Source organism: Mustela nigripes, chromosome 3 (assembly GCF_022355385.1).
Source record: "Mustela nigripes isolate SB6536 chromosome 3, MUSNIG.SB6536, whole genome shotgun sequence".
Taxonomy (NCBI): Eukaryota; Metazoa; Chordata; class Mammalia; order Carnivora; family Mustelidae; genus Mustela; species Mustela nigripes.
In genome coordinates this window covers 44,350,511-44,364,875 of record NC_081559.1, presented here as the reverse complement: position 1 = coordinate 44,364,875, position 14,365 = coordinate 44,350,511, and the positions used below count along the sequence as shown (strand labels likewise).

The following is a 14,365-nucleotide window of genomic DNA, read 5'->3' as shown; positions in this document are numbered from 1 at the left end:
TGGATTTTTGGAGGGGGCACATGGATGGCTCAGTCAGTTAAGCATCTGCCTTTGGTTCAGGTCATCATTCCAGGGTCCTGGGATCGAGCCCCACACTGGGCTCTCTGCTCAGTAGGGATCCTGCTTTCCCCCTCTGCCTGCTGCTCCCCCACTCTCTCTCTCTTTCTCAAACAAATAAATAAATTCTAAAAAAAAAGAAAGAAAGAAAGAACGAAAGAAAGAAAAGAAAAAGAAGAAGACTAGAAACTGACCCATGCTACAACATGGATAAACTTGAGGATATTATACTATGTGAAATGAGCCCAACGCAGAAAGACAAACACCACATTCAGCCCAGTATGAGGTTCAGAGAGCAGTCACCAACCCAGGGCCATCAAGTGTGGGAGTGCCAAGGGCTGGGGAAGGCAAAGGGAAGTTGTTTGCTATAGAGTTTCAGTTTTGCTGGATTTAAAGAGTTCTGGGCATGGCTATGGGTGGTGGCAAATGTTCTTAATATCAGTGAACTGTACACTTCATAGTTAAGACATTAAATTTTATCTGAGGTGCATTCTACCACATAAGAGGACCAGAAAAACACTCAGGCACACACAGAAAGAACACCAACTGTATGTCCAGCAATAACGGAAACACGAGGTGACTCTGGTCTTGTCTGCCCCACAGGTGCTGGCCAGGGAGGTTTCCCACGTGAAGCATTCCTGTGGAAGGGGGCCACGTCCCACAGCCCCTGCTGCCTTCTCCACTGTGGAAAGAGCCCTTCCTGAGGAGAAGTTGAGGGGATTCATAGACCCAGTTTGCACAATTTCTGCTGCCTCTCCCTTACATGCTGCTCCAGATCCTGCTTCTTTCCCTCAGCTCACTGTGTGCATGTTCTCAGAATGCCATTTTAAAGATGTCCTCATACCCTGCCCTGTGCAGCTCTTCTATATGACTCCTGCACTCCTCACCCACACTGGCTCCCGGCCTTAGTTCTTGATTCATTCATTCTCTCTCCCTCTCTCTCTCTCTCTCTCCCTTCACACCATACTTCATCTTGAGTCTTTGTGTAGGACACTAATTGGCTTCTGCTTTAAGAACAGCCACCATATGTGGAATGAATGAGCATGGAACAGAGCATCACTGCAGTCCGAAAAGCAGGGAGCTGCCCACCCCTCTTGCTCCAGGTGCTCGGGCATAGACTCATGAAGCACTTCGGGAAGCGGAGTGTTAACAATCACAAAACCATAGCAGATTATATGAACCTGGGACTTTAGAGAGCATCTGATTTCATTGCTCTTACACAGATGACCAGACTGCAGTCCCTAAGTAATGTGACATGGTCAGATGCCAATGAGCCATTGCAAAACAGAAAACAGAACACAGGACCCTTTACAATCAAGAATGGGTTCCAACTAGACTGGGCAGGCAGGATACAGCTGTCAGGACCTGCTCAGCCTGCAAATGCTTACACCTTGTAAAGGGGTATTACCTGTGTGTAGCCAGAGCATCTCCCTATTACTGCTGCCATCGCCGCTTACATTACAGCAGTCTACATGAATCCTGCTACATTCATTTTTATGGCTGCATATTACCAGCAACTCATCACCCTAAAACACTCCTGTTTATTAACTCACAGTCCCAGAGAGATGAGAAGTCCAGGCACACCGTGACTGGGGTCTCTTCACAGGGTCTCAAAAGCTGAAATCTGGGGCGCTGCTGGGCTGTGTTCTCATCTGGAGGCTTGACTGGGGAAGAATTTGCTTTCAAGCTTGTTCACGTTGTTGGCAGAATGCAGTTTCTTCTGGCTGCAGGATTACATCCCCACTTCCTTTCTGGTTGTCAGCTACTCTTCCCTCAGAGGGGCAGCCCACACCCCTTTGCCATGTGATCCCCTCAGGCAAGAAGACACTCCTTTCATGCTTCAATTCCTCTGTCTCTAACTTCTGGCCCCAGATGTCAAGGGTCACATGCTTGGGTCAGGTCCACATGGTAATCTCTCCCTTGTAAAGTCAGCTGCACTATTGAACAATCTAATCACAGAGTGAGACCCATTATATTCACACACACACACACACACACACACACACTTTACCCATAGTGTCCACACAAAGGTGAGATTTGGGAACTATCTTAGAATCCTGTCTGCCACTGTGCCCCAGAGCAGCTCCAAAAACCTAAACATGGGTCCACAGACTTAACACCACATCATTAGGGCTGGAGTTTGTGTTGGAAAGAACCTCCAAAGTCAGGAAAGTCGGCTCCATTGATTTCCATATGACGCTGGATTTGAACTTGATTCCAGCTTGGAGGTTGAGGGCTACAGTTCTAGTTGGTCAAAGCATAACCAATTCTCTGCTCTGCCTTCTTGGTCAGACTCAAATCTTCATTATTTCCAGCTTGTTCCCCCACCTGCAAGAACCCTATGGAAATTATTCCTAATGGTCCATGAAAAGATCAAGGACCAACCAAACTCAGATGTCTTCAGTTGCCATGTTCTAATTTATTGGCAATATGTTGAGTAATGCTTTCCTGATTATTTCCCTGGTTTGGTTGCTTTACCAGATGAAAAATGGCCAAAGACAGTTATTAATTAAATGAAAATGCAGCAACCAGATGTGAAGATCCTAAATTCTTTTATTTTGAAGTATCTTAGAAAGAAAGAAAGAAAGAAAGAAAGAAAGAAAAGCAGAAACACTGGCTAGAAGAGAAATTTGTCATACCTTTCAGCTTATATATTTATTTTCAACATCCATATGCAACTAACTTCTGGTTTCATTTCCTATCAAACAATGCTTTGAACTTGTTTTCCTTCTAAAATCATCCCAAGTAAACTCATATTAGCCAGGGATGCAGGCTGCTTTTGTTAAAGAAACTCTGTGAAAAGAAAATTGAATCCATTTCCAGAGCTGAAGAGAAAACAGTGGCGAAAGACTAATTTACAAAGTGCACCGCACTGCTAATTGGCGATGCTTGTCTTGTCTTTTTGAGACAACTTTCTAAAACTTAAGCATTTTAGAGGCATGAAGGAACCAGCGGTTCCTGGTACAATCTCTTTGTGTTACAGATAAACTGAGATGGAGAGAAATGAAGCGACTTTCTCGAAGCCACCCAGTGGGTTAGCGGGTGCCCCAAGGGTCCAGCTTCCCAAGGGCACTGCATGTGGCCAGAGAGTCCCTGACCCCTGGAGCAGAGCCAAGGATCCCCCCTAAGATGCCTTCAACCCGCTTATGGTTTCATGCAGAGGGTGTTGCTAACGGAAATGCAAAATGACGTAAATTAGGCAGATTCTCATGTGTTAGTGTTTTGAACAAAGACAGAACATCTGTCTTCACTTTGCCCTTGCAGGAGAATCTTCTGCATGAGCATGCTTGGGCCCATTCTGATGATCCTTTGCAGGGTGAGCCAAGTGGTGAGGGTGATGTATCACTGAGGGGCATCTCAAGGTCGGCAGTTGGACTCCTAGAGCTTCACTCCAGAGTCTGAAGACCACCTTTTCTAGGGAGAGCTGAGGGAGACCCAAAATAACTTCCCAAGGATGCCATTTCATGGCTCATGTCCCTAAAGGCTTTAATCCCTCTACTTGTCAAAGGGTCAGTAGTGATTACTAAGTTATTCAATACTATTTTTTTCTTGCTGATAAGAGACATTTTGAAACTTAAAAATCATTTGCAAAAGAATTATTTAAGTGTAATGTGTTGACCTAAAAGGCATTAATAGTACTTTGGGGTACAAAAAAAAAAGAAAGAAAGAAAAAGAAAAACAATTATAAAAACCTATGGGTTTTGTAAAGAATGGCTTTTAAATTCTTTTTAAATACTGGGCCTGTCAATCTTAGCACTATTGGCACTGTGGGACAAGTAGCTTGTCCTGTGAGTGCCTGTCCTGGGCACTGTAAGATATTACGCACAGGCCAGATATCAGTAGCACAGCCCTTCCCCCAGTTGTTATGATCAATAATGTCTCCAGACATTGTCCAGTATCTCCTGAGGGCCTATGGCACCTGTCAGCATGTTATTGAAGATCAGCAGCCCATTTCAGACTTGAATGGGGACAGTATGCTTTGCTATCCAGGGCCAGGGAGCCCACAAAGGAAGTTTTACAGCAAAATCAATATCCAATACCACCAAATATATATCTGAAGTTCAATTTAAAGAAAAACTTCCCAAAGGACACTGCTGCCTGAGGAAATAGAAGGTTGATTATTAATAGATGTGACTGACAGAAAAGAGAGTCAGAAAACTATCTGGCACAGACTGATGGGAAGGTAACAGTAGGTAGAAGAAGAAGGGATAGAAGAACATTCAGCTTTCTTCATTCAAGAGATCGGCATCAGCAGGTATTTAAAAAAAAAAAACAAAACCAAAAAACAAAAACTTACCAATCTGTAAAACATTTCTTCTTAAAAGCCTGTTTTCCATCACTTAATGTTTCCAATTGGGTGAGCTAATAATGTCACACTGTAGAAAATTCAGAAAGTACATAAAAGTACAAAGAGACATAAAAACAATCACCCTCAATCTGACCAAAATAAATTGCTCTTGACATATGTTTATATTTCTGTCCAGATAATGTTCTCTGTGTGTTTTCACATTGTTGAGCCCAACTTGTCTTGCTCTAAAAATTCTGTATTCAGTTTTCGCCCTGTCAAGAAAACTCTGGAAGCAAAACGTATCCTAATGTAATTAACCATCCTCCTATTGTTGGGTATTTACAAAAGTCACCAAGACAAAAGCAATTTTGGTCCTGATGGATACATCTCATGATTGTAATATACTTAGCTCAGCACCTAGCTTGACACAGAGTAAGTAGAGTGCCCAGTGAATAAGTGAGAGGGTGAGTGAGTGTTGTTATGACATGGAGAAATTGCTTCCCTGACAAGTTAAACTCCCACCAACAGTGAATTTCTATCTCCTAAAACCTTCACTGTCATTAGCTATTACCCTCTCTTCACTTCACTGTAATTCCATGGGTGAAAATAGAACTAATTGTTCTCTTAATTTAATTTGCATTTCTTGACTACCAGGGACATTGACTACTTGAGTAGTCAATGTGTTTTGTAAAGAAGATCTGCTTATGACCCTGTTTTGAATTTCTTGAAAACTTAGTTCATTCCTTTATTACTTGCATGAGTCTCGCTCTTAATAATGATATTTGATATTAACCTCTATCTTTTGCAGATGTTTGGGGTTTTTTAAATTTATAATTTCACATTTGCACATGAATTTGCTTGGGGGAAAACTCTCAGACAAGGCAAATTTACGAATACAAAGTATAAAACTCTTGACAAAACCTATTGCCATAGGACACAATTAACAGAACAAAATCATGGGAGAATTCATACCTAATGAAATAGAGAGAAAATGAAGCAATTTGAAAAGGACCTTGACATTCAATTGCTGTACTGTCTGGAAATAGAAGGAGTGACAACAATTAAGTGAGAACAGACATTTCAAGGTTAAGAAAATCCATTTGGAAATCTAGGAGCTGAAACACACCGTCATTGAAATAAACAAAAAGTCAAAAGATGGCTTAAACTGTATACTAGATATAACAGAAGAGGGAACCAATGAATTAGAACATGGAGCTAAGGAAATCACTCAAAATGTAGCACAGAGAGAAGAAAAATAAGTTCGGAGACATGAATGTTGATGAAATCCAAGATTCATCTAACAGGAATTCCTGAAGGAGAAAATGGGCAAGTGGGGACACTTAAGCAGATAATAACATAGAATTATTCATAATTGAAGAAATATGAGTCCCCAAATTGAAGAAGCTCACTGAGAGATGAGAAGGATTGAATTTTTTTTAAAAAAGATTCCAGATACACACATATGATAAGAAATGTCAGGGAGAAAGTAAAATATTTAAAACACAATAAACAAATAACAGATTAGCAGCAGAGTTTTTATCAATACAAATAGATGCCACAGCCCTGAAATAATAGTTCCAGATGTTAAGGACATAGAACTCTCAATCTTGAAATCTATGCTCAATTACATTTCTATACAGAGGTATATAATGTCTAAGAGAGTTTCTGTGCATGCACCAGTGGTTTCAAAATTTGCCTGCATATTGGAATCACCTTGGAAGCTTTCTAAACACTGATGTCTGTGTCCCACCCCCAGAGATTATGATTAGTTGAGCTGGAGTGTGGCTTGGGTTTTGGGATTTTTCTAACATGCAGATAAGTCTGGCATTCATTGCCATAGACCCTTGAATAAAGAATGAAATTTAACAACTACAAAAATGAGCCCAAAAAACAACAAAGGAGTATCACAAAACATAGTGAACAAAGAAGTAAAATATTCTGGCCAATGAAATATTAAACTTAAAATAATACAGCAAAAAATCCAAATTGGACCTTTATTATAAAATATAATAATAATAGTGAAAAACATACCTATTTGAAAAATACGAGGAACTAAAATTCTTTTTTTTTTAATTTTATTTATTTGACAGAGAGAGATCACAAGTAGAGAGAGAGAGAAGGAAGCAGACTCCCTGCCTAGCAGAGAGCCCAATACAGGACTCGATCCCAGGACGCTGAGATCATGACCTGAGCTAAAGGCAGAGGCTTAACCCACTGAGCCACCCAGGCAGCCTCAGGAACTAAAATTCTAAGTAACAACATGTAAGATAAGAAGAAGGAAGTTCAAAGGGAAATTATTGTGTTCCTGGATTCTTTTCTTTGTAAAGAGGGCTTAGAGTTAATTACCAAATGCATTTGAAAAATAAGTTAAATCAATTACTAAAAAGTTGTAAGGAGTTATAAGTGACCACAAAAAGTACTGATACAAAATGTTTAACTTTCAAAGGAGCAGATAACAGGGAAAAAAAAAGAAAACTTTCAACCTAACAAAGTCAGGAAAGAGAAAAAAAACTAAGGAAAATAATGTTGGGGGGGAAATGATGTTAGAAATAAGTCCCAATATGTCAGTCAACTCAATAAATGTAAATGAGTTAAATTCTTTCTAAAAATGCATATTTTTAAAAAAAAAAAAAAACAGATACTAAAACTGAAGCCTTGACTAGACACCAAGATAAAGGGATCTGAAAATCCTAAATAAAGTATCAGATTCACAAAGGAAAGAGTTGAGAACTGGCTTTGAACTCACACCTTCAAGAATATGGTGAGAACATATATTTGTGGGGACAGTATAGATTTGTGGAACATGTCTGTGGTGGAAGAAGTGTTTATAGCTGAATCCTCCCGAGAGGGAAGGGTCGGAGGGGTGACACTTCCCCCACCCCCAAGAGAATGGGCTCAGCTGTGGTTCTTGGAGAAGCTGTATAGGTTTGATGCTGAGGGCTTGCTCTAGACTGATGACTTCCTCCTGTCCAAAATGAAGGGTGACCAGATGCTTTCACGGGAGTGTGAAGGCTCATACAACCAGAGGTGGTTAGACACAAGTAGCCCTCCTATACCAGATGCCAGGCATACAAAAGAGAAGGGAGCAGTGTGGGAGACAGGGGCAAGAGACAGACAAGAAACAGAAATAGGTATGCACATGCACACACATGCACACACACACACAGCAGCTACGTGAGGCCCTACCCTGGAGGACCACCCAAAGTGTCTAAAGGACTTTCAGCAGCAGAAGCCACAGGAGAGTTGCCCTCTCAGATCCAAGCAGAGAGGCAACTAGCAAAGCAGATCCCAGAGGTCCTGCACAGGGGTGCCAGTGAGGGCATGAACAGCTCTGAAGAAATGAAAAGTGCCCCCATGAGAGCTGTTTAAAACCTCCACTGGACCTGCAAAGAGGAAGTACCCACCAACAAACACACACACATACACTCCTCTCTTCTCTCCAAGGATTCAAGCCTGGTCAAGGGTGGCACCTCCACAGGGGCTGTCAACTCCACAACCACAAAGCTCATGGGGGAACAGAGTGGCAGTGAATGCCATCATTTCAATTAACAGCTCAGAGGCACTTATTCGATTTCTGAATTGAGATGTGTTTGAGGTGGCACACTAGAGGTCAAAGGTTAGTATGGGACCTGCCCAAGCCATGACCACCAATAAGCACACTTTACAAAGACAGGGGACAAAACTAAAGTCTTGCCCTCACTGTGACATAAGTCGTGTTTCCTGTACATACTAGTTACAAAATATTCAGCTACACACAGTGCATGAGAGAAACACCCTGAACACCCCAAAGGCAAGGAAACACAAGGTGTAAATAAAGAGATGAGAAAGAGGCAATTGCTGAACAAGGAAATCTTCCCTGGCTTTATAAATATTGGACAAAAGAGACTTTAAGGCAAAAAGTATTATTAGGGATAAAATGATCATTTTTAAGGATAAAAACAAGAGCTCCCTGGGAGATGAATAATCTTCAGTACACATACATCAGATAGGACAGCCTTACCACATACAAAGCAAGAATTGACAGAACCATAACAAGTTGGATAACAAATCCAAAATCAGAGCAAAATAGTCGAACACACTTCTCTCACTAACAGATAAATCAAGCTTTCCACATATCAGCAAGAATAGAAACGACTGAAACATGCTAATTGACATATGGGATATAGATAGACTGGCTATGGAGACGAGAGATAGAGATGAAGATGGCATGGGCCTGGAGGTGGGGTAGCGCTAGAGATGGGGATGGAGATGGGGATAGGGATGGAGACAAAGATGGGCATGGGGGTGCAGATGGGGTTGGGGTTAGAGATAGGGATGGAGATGGGGAAGGAGATGGGGACGGAGGAGCACATGAGGATGGGAATGGAGATGGGGATGGGAAGGGGTTGGGGATGGGGAAGAGATGGGATAGAATGGAGATGAGGACGGAACTGAAGATGGGGATGGGGACAGGGTTGGAGAAGGGAATGAGGTTGGAGAAGGGAATGGGGACGGAGATGGGAAGGGATGGGATGAAGATATGGATGGTAATAGAGATGGGGATGCGGATGGAAATGGGGTGGCGATGGGGATGGAGAAGGGATGTGGATAGAGAGGGGATGGGGAGGGGATGGGGATGGAAGCCAGGATCGGGATAGAGATCAGGATTAGGGGTGGAAATGGGGATGGAGACAGAGAGAGGGGGGGGATCTCCCAGAGCCACAGATACAGACTATGCATTCTTTTCAAACTCATAAAATATGTTTTTTAAATTTGAGTACATACATAATGGATCACAAAGGAAGTACTGAAAAATTCCAATGATTTGAAAACATGCACTCCACAATGATTTTATAAATAAAATTTCAAAGTCTGCTAAAATACACCCATACATTTGGAAACGAAAGAGCATGTTTAAATAATTCGTGGATCTGGAAGAAATTGTAATGGAGATTATAAATACTGAGAACCGAATGACAACAAAGGAACTATACTCAACAATCTGTGGGAAGCGGATGAAAGGATACAGGGAATTTATAATATGAATATACATATATTAGAACACAAGAGAAATTTCAAATTAATGAGCCAAGCATTCACTATGAGAATTTAAATACGAAAATCAATGTAAAACAAAGGAAAAACAAAATAAGAAAATAAGAAAGTTCACAATTATGGAAATCACAAATCAAGAAGTAATGGAGAAATGAAGTAAAGTAAAGTAAAGGAGAAATGAAAAACCTCAAAAGCTGATTCTTTACAAAGGATTGGTAAAAAAAAAAAATACAAATTCATTTCTTGATTAACCAAGAAAAAAGGCTTAAATAAATATCAGAAATGAAGAAGAAAAGAATCACTGCTAAGTAGTGATCAAGGTACAAAAATAAATGAACAATTGTGGACTAATATATTTGGAATCTTATATAAGTTGAACAGTTTTCTTCAAAAAAAAAAAATAAAGAAAGAAAGAAATTACTGAAGCTTCTCTTTTTAATAACATGCTCCAAATCCTAGAAGAAGAGGGAAGACTATCTCCTTTATGAGGCAAGCCTCCCTATGGTAACAAAACCAGATGAAGCAGGAAAAATAGGAAAATTATATGAAATTTATGCACAGCAAAGGAAATGATCAATGAGATAAAAAAAAACAAAGCAACGTGTAGAATAGGAGAAAATATCTGCAGACCACACATCTGATAAGGCGTTAATATATAAAACGTATTAGGAATTCATATCACTCAATGCCAAAAAGGCAAGTAATCCAATCGGAAAACGGGCAGAGGACCCGAATAAACATTTTGCCCATAGAAGACACACACATGGCCAACAGGAACTTGAAAGGGTGTGCACCAGCGCTCACCAATCCTCAGGACCATGTAAATCAAAACCACAATTCACATCTGCTGGTTGGCTTTGATTATCGAAAGGATAAGAAGTTAAGTGTTGGTGAGCAAACACTTCAAAGTAAAGGGAACCTTTGGGCATGGTTGGTGGGAACGTGAATTGGTGAAGCCACTGTGGAAAAGGGCCCTATGGCCCAGTAATTCCACTTCTGGGTATACATCCTGAAGAAATCAAATCGGTATCTCAGAAAGATATCGGCATTCCCGTGTTCATTGCAGCGTTACTCACGGTAGCCAAGATGTGGAAGCCATCTAAGTCCTAAGTGTCCACTGACGGACAAATGGATAAAAAAAATGTAATGCATACATATAAAATGGAATACCATTCATCCATGAGAAAAAAGGAAATTCTGCAGCTTATGACAAGATGGTAGGAGAAATAGAAAAATGTGGAACAAAGGGTACAAGCATCCAGTTAAAAGATGAACAATTTCAATTAAATTTAAAAATAAATAAATTAGTTAAATCTTTTAAGAAAAAAAATGAATAATTTCAGAAAAAAAGATGATTTCTGGGATTCTAATATTCAGCAAGGTCACTACAGTTAGCAAATGATACTGTAAACTTGAAATTTGCTAAAAGAGCAGATTTTAAGCACTCTCACTGCACCCAAAAAAAAAGTAGCTACATGAGTTAATGGACGTGTCAGTTAACCTTATTAGGGTAATCATTTCACGATGTAGACATACATCTAATCATCACATCGTACACCTTAAATAGATGTAATTTTGTCAGTTATACCTCAATAAATCTGGGGAAGTTAAGTAGTTAATTAATTTTTTTAAGAGAAAATTACGAGCTTTGCGCAGTGGCAGTATCATAGCCAATGAGGTTTATCCGAGGCGTGATTATTGCTAATTAAAAGAAAATTACGAACAGACACTCAAAACACCAAATAAAAAACTGGCAAATAGAATCCTAAAACACCTGAGAAAAAATATAAATCATGACCAAGTTAGATGTATCTTGGGAACATAAAGATGGCTTAACATTAGATAATCTGGCGAAGTGACTTGCTGTAAAAACTGGTCAAAGAAGAAAATCAGGATCACCTAAACAAATGCAAAAGAAGGCTTTGATAATACTAATGAATCACGATTAAGGGAAAGAATTCTTGCCAAGTAGGAACAGAAGGTAATTTCTTAGTCTATTAATAAGTATCTACCCGAAACCTTCCAGAGATATTCTAGTGGGAACATACTGACATTTCTCTTTAAATCTCCAAACTGGGGAACATGGAGCAACACAGCAGACTAGATGCTTCAAAAAGGTCACAAAACCTTGGGGCGCCTGGGTGGCTCAGTGGTTAAGCCACTGCCTTTGGCTCAGGTCATGATCTCAGGGTCCTGGGATCGAGTCCCGCATCGGGCTCTCTGCTCGGCAGGGAGCCTGCTTCCTCCTCTCTCTCTCTGCCTGCCTCTCTACCTACTTGTGATTTCTCTCTGTCAAATAAATAAATAAAATCTTTAAAAAAAAAAAAAAAGTCACAAAACCCAAAAAGGGGGAACAGGGAACTGCTCTCAATTTATAGAGATTAAAGAGTGGCCCCTAAACACAGTGCGTGAGCCTGGCTGGAGCCTGGACCAAGTGAGAAACAGCCACAGGGACCCTCTCTGGACAGACAGCTGGTCATGTTTCTCCGAACTACAGCCATAGAGGATCTTCAGTTTATTAATTTATACATTAGATTTATTTAATGTAATAAATAAATAATGCAATAAATACATTTATTAATGTATACATTAAATGCTTTTCCCACCAAAATCCCAAGGTACTCTTGCCTCCTGGAAATTTTCAAATTGTCCCTCAAATTATCTAGGATGAGGACGAGCTAAAGCCATGCGCTTTGCAGAAGGCCTCATTGCCTTCTGCAAACTCCCCACCCAGGAACTGCCTTGGGTCCCCATGCCCCATGCGCAAGGCCCCTGTTCTTCCCACCCCTGCCTTCAGCCCACCTGGGGCCAGAGCCACCTGTTGGAGGGTCATGATGACAGCCTTTCTGAAGTGCCTGTCAAAATGTCACAGTCTGCGGGGAAGGAAAGCCACAGCACTCAAGCTGTCTGGATGAGGGTGTGTGGAGGGATAGGGGTCTCCATCCTCCCCCGAGTCTTCCACGTCCCCGCGGCAAGGACAGAAGGTCACTGCAGCTCTCTGTGCTCCAGCTGCTGTGCCGGGGTGGGGGGGGGAACAGTCCATCTGGATCTATTCTGCAGAAAGAAACCAAGCCCAGAACCAACTCAGCAAAACCGAGGGCAGCCCCGCCCTGTCTCGGAGGCCTTGCCACCTTGTCACTCTCTCCCAGTCTCCTGGAAGCATGGAGCATCGTGGCCCCTGAACTCTTGTCCTGTGGACTCCTTTGCTCCCCCAGGGGTAGGACTGTTGCACTACTCGAGTGTAGCCCTCCCCACCCCCGCAAGATGCCCATGGCTGGGCTTCCTGGCACTGTGCCAGGCCTTGGCCTGTGGGGAGGGTGGCTTCCCTGCCAAGGGCCACCTGAAAGGGACCCAAACCCGAAACTTTTACAATACAACAACCAAGGCTGCTGGGTGCAGGGGGAATCACGGAAGTGAGAACCCCGCCCCTCCAGAGCCCAGGAGCACCCCCTCCACCCCCAGCCTGGGTCATCTCCTGGAAGGAGCCCTGAGAGCCTTCTGCATTCACAATGGGAAGAACTCTGCATGACAAGGAATCCAGAAAAGGAAGATTTAGAGGCCCAGAGAGGAGGGTGAAGAGATCTGGGAACTGTTCCTGGAGGTTCCAGCTGAGCTGGCTGAAGCCTGGGAGATGGAAGGACACTTTTGTCTCTTCCCGATTATTAGCACCAAAAAGCTTTATTCTCCAACAACAGATCCTTCCAGGGAAAGCGCCACATCTCCAAGGCACGCATGGGATTCCTATCAGCATTCATAACCATCTTCCCCAACCCGTCTGGTGAGGTGGTTCCCGTGCAGCCGTAATCTCCTCCATGTGGCCTCCTGCTCAGCCAGCTTCTCAGCTAAAACTAAAATCTATTCATCAACAAATACTTGAGTATTGACTGTGCTGCCTGAGTGCGGGCTGGTTCCCAGATCCCAGTACCCCGTGTGCAGTAACACGCCATTTGTAGTGAAGTACTGCATCAGATGAGATGCAGAAACATGCTTCTCTGGAGCCTTTTCTCATGCGTGAAACTTAATGGACATTAACGGTGAACCATTTGCATCGAGAGTGGAGAACGGGGCATCTCTGAGCTACAGGTGAGTGTTCTCCTCGTTTCTTCACCCCCAGCTGGGACCTCAGCCGGACCACAATGCTGTGTGGGTGCCCTCCTGGGGTGACCACACGGATTCCTCAGACACACATGAAGAGCAGGGACGGCTTCCCACGTGGATGGTCTGACATGGAAAACCCAGCCCAATCTATTCTAAAGATGAAGCGAAGTCAAGACCCTCTCCTTACCCCTGTAAATACAGGCAGGACATTTCTCTTTCAAACTCCTTTTCCAGGAGTTTTGTAAAAGGTCCGTCTTCCTTGGCTCTTCTGTGTCTCTGCACCTGTCCCCGCTGTCAGGCATCTCTGGGTCTGTCCCCATTGGCTGTCATTCATCTGTGAGTCTGTCTCCACTGGCTGTCATGTGTCTGTGTATCTGTCCCCACCGCTGTCATGCATTTCCCAGTCTGTCCCCATTGGCTGTCTTGCATCTGTACATCTGCCCCACTGGCTCTTATGTGTCTCTGACACTTTCAAGTCCATTCAACTTACAGTTGAGGTAGACCCACTCCGGGACAGGCCCCCTGCCAAAGGGGGGGTGTCAAGGTGCACAGTCCTAAGAGAGTCTTGCCTGTGAGAGGTTCCCAGTCCAATTGAGGGGGAAGCAGGTGAGAGAAGGAAAAGATGACACAAGTAAATGCAGGAACACTGGGAGGGAAGGAATTTTGCCTAAGACTGAGGAAAGGAATGCTCCAGGCTCCCCAGAGCCCAGCACTGGAATTGGCCTCAATGGATCCCTTACACTGCATTTTATTTGCACATTAAGGATCATTCTAACATAAAAATCCCTCATTCTTGATCTGCTGGGTTACTAATTTCTTTGTTTTTACTTCTTATTTGGTGGCAACCTCACTACAGAAAGATTCCAATTCTTAAGGGCGGGAGCCTCA

At 42.5% G+C, this 14,365-nt stretch overlaps 1 pseudogene; it reads left to right on the top strand.

The window, feature by feature from the left end:
• Nucleotides 1-11,023: 11,023 nt before the first annotated feature.
• Nucleotides 11,024-11,107, top strand: LOC132014666 (U4 spliceosomal RNA; annotated as a pseudogene).
• The last annotated feature ends 3,258 nt before the right edge of the window (nucleotides 11,108-14,365 follow it).